The sequence below is a fragment of the Aethalodelphis obliquidens genome, unplaced genomic scaffold (assembly GCF_003676395.1).
Source record: "Aethalodelphis obliquidens isolate GAN/ISIS:26980383/991018 unplaced genomic scaffold, ASM367639v1 scaffold1122, whole genome shotgun sequence".
In the NCBI taxonomy this organism is placed as follows: Eukaryota; Metazoa; Chordata; class Mammalia; order Artiodactyla; family Delphinidae; genus Aethalodelphis; species Aethalodelphis obliquidens.
The window spans coordinates 1-7,672 of NW_020839033.1; the positions used below are offsets into that span (position 1 = coordinate 1).

Below are 7,672 nucleotides of genomic sequence, written 5' to 3' on the forward strand. Positions count from 1 at the left end.
TAACAACACAACTTTCAAATAAAGACAACAGCAAAACTATGCTTCCTCTTAATAAGATGCAGTTATTCCCCATTCAACCAAAACCAAGCTAACCCTCTCCCGAAGAGAGTACACCCAGTTAATTTATCCATTTTGGGGTGGTGTTCTTTCCTCTTATACCTCATTCACACTGTCCCATTGAATCCTGCATCTTAACCACTGAGATACAATGAGATATGAGATAAACTTATACTTGCACATCATATGTTACCACAGGCAGACAAGTAGGGGAGAGATTTAAAAATGGTTAATGTATACATAACCATATTCATATCAAAATGAAAAAGAAATTGTCATAAGTATTATAGTTCTTGTTTCTGCAAATGACCACATGATTGTAGGTGGTATTTATAACTACCATTTCCATTACCCATTCCATAACCTATTTGCTCATAGCAAGTACTTTCACTCACTGTACTACTTGACTTCCTAAAAAACAAGTTTCTTATTCAGGAGCAATGCTATGTGGAAAACCATAAAGATGAGTAAGGAATTCTGCAAGTCCACCACTGTGGTTCTGGCAGAAATTTGCAAGGCATTGAAGGCAAATCCACGTAAATATTTAAGTGGAAATAATCTTGCCAATACCCAGGGAAAATCGATATATTGTATTCTGGGAAATATCATTAAGAATGATGCCTGATTTCACATCAGAAGTCACCAAGTGAAAACATTTTTGAAGTGTTAAAACAAATAAATAAAACTTTGAAACTGGCTTCTTATGAACATGAAAGTATATTTTAAAATTGTCTTTGTTAAAAATCACGGCTAGTAGGGGGGAAAGTCAAGGCACAGAATGGTAAACTGTATTTGCAATGCATATTTCTGATAAAGACTCAAATGCAATATATATTAAAAGCTCATGTAAATCAATAAGAGAAGAGTTAATAAGAATGGCAAAATCTTGGAGATCCAATTCAGAAATATTATATCCAATAGCTAATAAATATACAAAAATTATCATTATTCATCAGGGAATATTATTATTATTCATTAGGGAAATGAAAATAAAACCTCATCTGTGTCCTTTTAGCATCCTGAGTGAATCAGTATGGCTAGGAGAATAGGACCTAAGAAGAGAGGGAAAAATAATGACTGTCTCCAGGAAAATAAGTGATTAAGTAAATTTCTTAGAAGCTCCCATCATTGAACTGATGTGGAGAAAACAACAAGCAGTAACAGAACACAGACCCGGACATTGAAGGAAAGGAAAGTTTTACTAGAAAAAAGAAAGTTGGTACTTATTGGGCTTACTATATGTCAGGCACTGTAGGATGCATCTCAGATTCATTATCTAATTCAAATATCATAAACCCTATGAAATAGATTTTATTGTTCCAATTTTTTTAATTTTTCAGAAATAAGAAAGAACTTTCCTAACTGTGAATATCATCTCTAACTTTTATTGCCAGCCAGAGTGTAGCATTTATGGGGCTCCTAAAGAGCAAGGTTTGAACTATGGAGAAGCACTTGGCCCCAGCACAGGGTGGCTGGATGTCTCAGTGATGGTGACATTACTGGTTTAAACAGGAACCTAAAGGGAACTAGGAAAGAAGATGCCAAACCTAGGCACAAATTGCCCCAGGATCAATAGATGAGGAAATCATCCACTAATCAGTTAACAGTGCTGAATGCTTTAGCAAGTTCCTTATGCAATAGTGTGCTGGGAAGAATAAGGGGCCTCAGGGAAAGATATTATTCCTTAAACACTCCAAGCATGTTTCTATATCAAGACCTGTGCTCCTTGCCTTTGTCCTCTCTATTGTGATGTTATGCCCCCAAATATCTACATGGTGCACCTCTGAATTCCTTCATGTCTTTACTCAAATGTCACCCCTTTGGGAATCTTTTATCTTTTATCTCTTTAATCTTTCTATTTTCCTTCCCTGAGAATCAGGCTCTAGCACACTGCATGCAGCAAGAAAGAAAGCTGAAGCACTGCCACCTGGTGTCCTACTCAAATATTTTGTGATGCCTACACTGGCCTCGCTGCTGCCCTCTAGTGACATTGGGTAAAATTGTGGTGAAGCCTAGTCACAATAGAAGCTGCCATTGCTGAACCAGTCAGTAAACTTCCCAATGCAGAAATCAGGAGAGAGAGGATTCAGGAGAACTGGCTGGTTTTTTTCTTTTGCTAGCCAGATGTGAAAGTGATTGATTTCAAATGACATATACAACACATGAGATGATTTTGCCTGTGGAGTTATAGGCTACCTTGGAAAGAAAGCTCAGAATTGTTGTGCAAGTTTGGGGTTTCTTCTCTGGTAAGTATAATTGTGTCTACTGCTCTGTCCTTTCTTGTACTATAGCAATATCCTGAGAAGTGGGAGCAAGAGTCAATAATGGGAAAAAATAAACAATTGTAGCAAATACTGGGTGGTACACTCATTTCATATTATAATATGCCCACCCAATCTCTCAATATGACACCTTAATGAATTGACTTCTCATTAACAGTAAGAACATGATAGACCGTGGATACTCACGATAACACATGAAATCTGCCAGGTAACCTGCTACATATATCTCAGAAAAATACTGAAATTTATCTTGGGCTAGATTCCTCTGCGATTTCAGATTCTGTCTCCCAAAACCCCACCCCCACCCCTGCAAGATTCTGCATATTGCCTGCAGCTGGTTGAGTGCCTAAGCTAGGGAAGGTATTGTGTTGGGTGATTTGAATGTGTGTTCTCACTTAATTCTTACTGGAACCCTTCAAGGTTGGGTCCATCCTACTTTAGGGAGACAGTGTAGCAAAGTGCTTGAGACCAAAGACTTGGGTTGTATTTCTAGATCTACCACTCGGTAGCTGAGTGATCTTCGGAAAATGACTTAATAATTTTTATGCTTCCATTTCCTCATATCTACCATGTGGATATTGACAGAATCTACCATGCAGGGTTCTTATGAGAAGTGAATGAGATGATGAATGCCAGTGCTGAGCCCAGCACCCCCAGAAAGATACTGGCTACTTGCAGAAAAGGGAACTGAACATGAGAGAGGTTCAATACCTTGTCTGGTGTTACAGAATAAGTGTCGGAGTGGAGCCCTCTCTCCATACCCTGTCTAGAGCAGATGCCTTCCCTCACCCCAAGAACAACTCTCTAGCTCAATACAATATTGTATTTTTTTAAGTGCTAATCACTATCTATAATTATCTTTTTAAAAAAATCCATTTATTCAATTCTTCCTCCTCCTACCGCACTGTAGGCCTTTTATATCCTTTCACTACAGAATCCTCTATGAGTGAACAATACTTAGTGCAGGAGGCTCAACTTATATGTGTGTGTGTGTGCGTGTATATATATATAAAATAAATGTACAAAAGATAAAATTATTTCTAGAGTCCATGTTATTCAAACACTGATATAAAAGCTTAAACTGGACTAATCTTTGTGTGTTTATCTAGAACTGTCAATATGTATATCCTGCAAGTCACTTCATCTAAGATTTAATTTATGCAATATATCTAGTGATCAATTGGCTTCTCCTCGATTTCAGGTAAGGTGGGTTGCTGTAGATTGCAGGATTCTACCTTACTACTTGCATGAATGTCAAGGCTGTTGGAGGTATGCCTGTCTTGTTCTGGATACATACCTTCCAATATCCAGGTGAATTTTTCAATGGATCAGTATTTTCATCAGAAATACGCTTCACAGCAAGTAGGCTTTATGATGGTGTGGTCATACCCACACTATCCTATTCATCAAGTGGTCTGATCTGGAGGAAAAAAAAAAAGGAACTTTACTTGTACTAGTTTCTGTTTGTCTAGCAGTCCATCCCTAACCTCAGCCTTTGCACTTCTAAATTGGGAGACATTAATGAGGTTTTTCAGGATTTCCTTTATTAACCACAGTGGCATCTCTTTTCTTGGGAAGGAAAGTCAGAGGTTAGCCATTGAGATATCTTCCAATCCTGTTCCACTTTCCAGAACACTATTTGAGTGTGTGGAAGGTACTGTTCCCTGAGTTTAGTACCTTCCCCATGCTCTTTCCTTTATTTATTTCAGTTGTTCACTGGAAAGAAGGTTATATAGTCAATTTACACTGCCAATTTTCCGGAAGTACATTTAGATTCTGAACAATCTTAATTACTGCTATCTTGTACTGTTAAATTTCCCCTGGATGTCTTTTTTTTTTTTTTCCAGCTGTTTTTTAAGCTCACAGGGAACAGAGAGTATTGCTTTCATAATTTTCAGATCTCTTAAGGACATTCTGGGCACAAGATGACTGTTTAAACTAATATGCGTATGTTCAATGAAACTAGCATTATTCCTGGACTGTGACACGGGCAAGATAGAACATAATTCTTATTTACTTTTAAACAACGCTATTTGAGGTAAAATTGACATTCCACAAAATTCATCCATTTTGAATGTACAGTTCAGTGATTTTTGGTAAATTAGCTGACTTATTAAACCATTACAATAATCTAGGTTTAAACACTTTTATCACCACAAAAAGCTCCTTCATGCTCAATTATAGTTAATCCCTGTTCCGATACCTGGCCACCGGCAACCAGTGATCTACTTTATATCTCCATAGGTTCCTTTTCTGAACATTTCATGTAAATGGAGTCATTCAGTACATTTAAGTTGTTCCATTTTTTGGCTAGTAGAAAGAAACCCAAAAAGCAGACTCCTGTTATTTTTAGAACGTATCTTCTCTACCATTTAAAACATTTACTGAGTATCACAAAATGTAAGTGGCATGGCAGATTCCAAACACCATGGACCCCTTACCAGATAGATATGTGTTCTAGTTATTACCAGGTGTTTGACCTGGAGTGAATTCCTCAATCTCTTTCAGCTTTAGTTTTCCTGTTGGTAAATTGGGAATGATAGTAATTCTATTGTGTGATTTCTGTATTCGAACAATGTACATAAAGCAATAGATAATTTAGCACATGGTATGTGTGCACATTTATAATATGAGGATTTTGTTGAAAGTCTGTATAAAAGATTCCTAACCGAAGTGTTTTTCCTGCCACAAATTGCCATCCCAATCTCTCTCAAGTTGAATGATTGCAGTGCACGATGGGGCAGCCCACTTCTGAATGGTTGTCAGCTCTCTTTGTGCTGTGGACTCATGGGGGATGTCCTCACTGTTTGTGAAGTTGGTCTCAAGAAAGCAGTGTTTGAGCCCTCCTTTTGAGTAACAGGAAACTGAGTCTAGGTCAGAAATTGTTGGTGTGTTTCTAGGCCTTGTATGGGGTCTTGTCTCTGATTGGCTGGGCAACCAGATGCAGAATCCTATTTTCTGAAGAAGAACATTCCTCTGCTGAGGATACTTGGGCAGGATAAATGGAGAGGAATCCTTTGCCAGCTCCATTGTTAATCCTGTGACTTCATCTTGGCCTTAAGTCCAGGGGCTGCTGAAGACATTCTGAACAGTATGTGGCAGTGATGGAGAAGGAGGGGATGTAGTCACGTAACTCTAGGTTCTATCTGGGAACGTGTGAAGACAATGAATACTCTGTAGAGAGATCAGTGTATGTCTGACCCTGCCTTTCTGAACAGAAATGAGCAGCATATTGAGTGTGGAAGAGATTTCTCCATCTCTGCATGTTCAGGAAGGAGGGAGCACCAATTACACCTGCAGTTTCCCTTCCAGCTCTTTTTATGCTTTACACTGGTATAGATGGGAAGCTGGAAAAAGCCCTAAGGACCTGTTTTAATGACTTTAAATGAGGATGAAAAGGAGGAAGGATAAGTAAGAATCACTCTGAATACTAAGGAGGGTTACAGCTACATGTACATCAAAGGATCCCAGGCTGAAGACTCAGCCACATCTCTCTGTGCCTGCACACAGTGCCCTTCAGCCTCTGCAGCCCAAGCCTGTGCCTGGTGCTGCTCTGGTACCAGCATTGAGAAAGAGCCATGTGTGAGGTGGAAAAGGCAAATTCAATGAATTACAGTGTTTGCTATAACCAGGGGGAAATGCAATGATACATAAACAAGCGTTCCAGTCACTGTACCTCCGTCAACTAACAGGACTGTCATTACACATCACTCACCTCCATTCCCACCAGTATATTGGACATATCATTGAATCAGATTCCTAGCCTCCTCTTCTGCCATGATTCCAAGTGAACTAGATAGTTTCTCAAACCTTTCTAAAATAATCTGATTAAAGTAGGGTAATATTCACCACTCGTTGCTACATCCTACTTCATTGAAGGCATGTTCTTCAACACAAAAAAAAGAACAAAGAAGAGAAATGGGAAAGGCAAATAATTTTTTATTGACTTCTCCTAGGTTTTCACAAAAAACTTTCTTAAAGATTTTGAAGTGAATATACCTTCTTTTCCGTAAGGGAGTTAACATCCGAGTGCCCTATAAGCTCACCCTCATGTAGCTCATTTCCAAGAGTATTAGAGTGTATTATGTGTTGACTATTCATGCTCTCTCACCCTTACTGTGCTAATCTTTAGCTGGAGTATATTTTCTATACTTGGCCTCACTGTGGACTTTGGACACGGCAATGTGACCAGCTTTGACCAATGGAATGTGAGTGGATAGGAAGTATGTTATATCATAGCTAAAACTAAATATATTCACATGGCATGTCTTCTTTTGTTTCTTCCCTGCACTTACCAGGTAGTGGTTGTCTTTTCAGCTTTTATCCATAATGTGAAGAAGACACAAGGTCCAGAATGGAAAGATAACTCATAGTAGCGGAACGGAATCGTCCTGTATCCAGGAGCAGAGCCTCAGAGTGCTGGGACTGCAGTTGACCCACAGCTAACATACCATGGACAACTCAGTAAACTTTGTTCTTGTGAGCCACTGAGATTGTGAGGTTGTTTGTACTGAGCATTACCCTACTCAAAGTTGACTGATATATGAAGTCATATCAATTCTGTCTTCTAAATATTTCTCACATTCAACCACCTTCTTTTTTTTTTTTTTTTGCGGTACGTGGGCCTCTCCCGTTGCGGAGCACAGGCTCCGGACGCGCAGGCTCAGCGGCCATGGCTCACGGGCCCGGCCGCTCCGCGGCATGTGGGATCTTCCCGGACCGGGGCACAAACCCGTATCCCCTGCATCGGCAGGCGGACTCTCAAGCACTGCACCACCAGGGAAGCCCCAACCACCTCTTTTTACTTGCCTTGTTACTATCCAGGTCCAGGTGCTCATAATCTCTCACTGAGTTGGTTGGAATAACTTCTTAAATGTATCCCCTATCCATGAGCTCTTACTTCCCAAATCTATCCCTGAAGTTATCATTCTAAAATACACATCAGATTAGATTGCTGTTCTATTTCAGGACCTTCTATGGCTCCCCATGACCCAAAAGTAAAAACCAAGGTTTATGTGGCCATCTACAGTATTACTTCCAGTAAGTGTTCATCTTCCTCCCCAGTATTACACCAAGATTTCTGAACATCAGCCATATCAAATGAACTCACTCTCATATTTTCTTCTTATAAATATTATTTCTTTCTCAAGTTGGCAAAATCCTATTCAATCTTCAGGACCCAGTAAATGTCACATTTACTTTTAAAAAGATTTTCCAGGTTACATAAATTATATTTATTTGCCCTCTCCCTCTTTTAGTGTTCTGTACACAGTTTTGTAAGAGCACATATCTACTATGCTAAGAATATTTTTTGGTTTTAACTCTTCACTAGT

The 7,672-nt window shown here is 39.1% G+C and overlaps 1 pseudogene; it reads left to right on the forward strand.

Annotated features, from left to right (window-relative positions):
- The first annotated feature begins 3,655 nt into the window (after positions 1 to 3,655).
- Positions 3,656 to 6,258, forward strand: LOC113616990 (T cell receptor alpha variable 24-like; annotated as a pseudogene).
- The last annotated feature ends 1,414 nt before the right edge of the window (positions 6,259 to 7,672 follow it).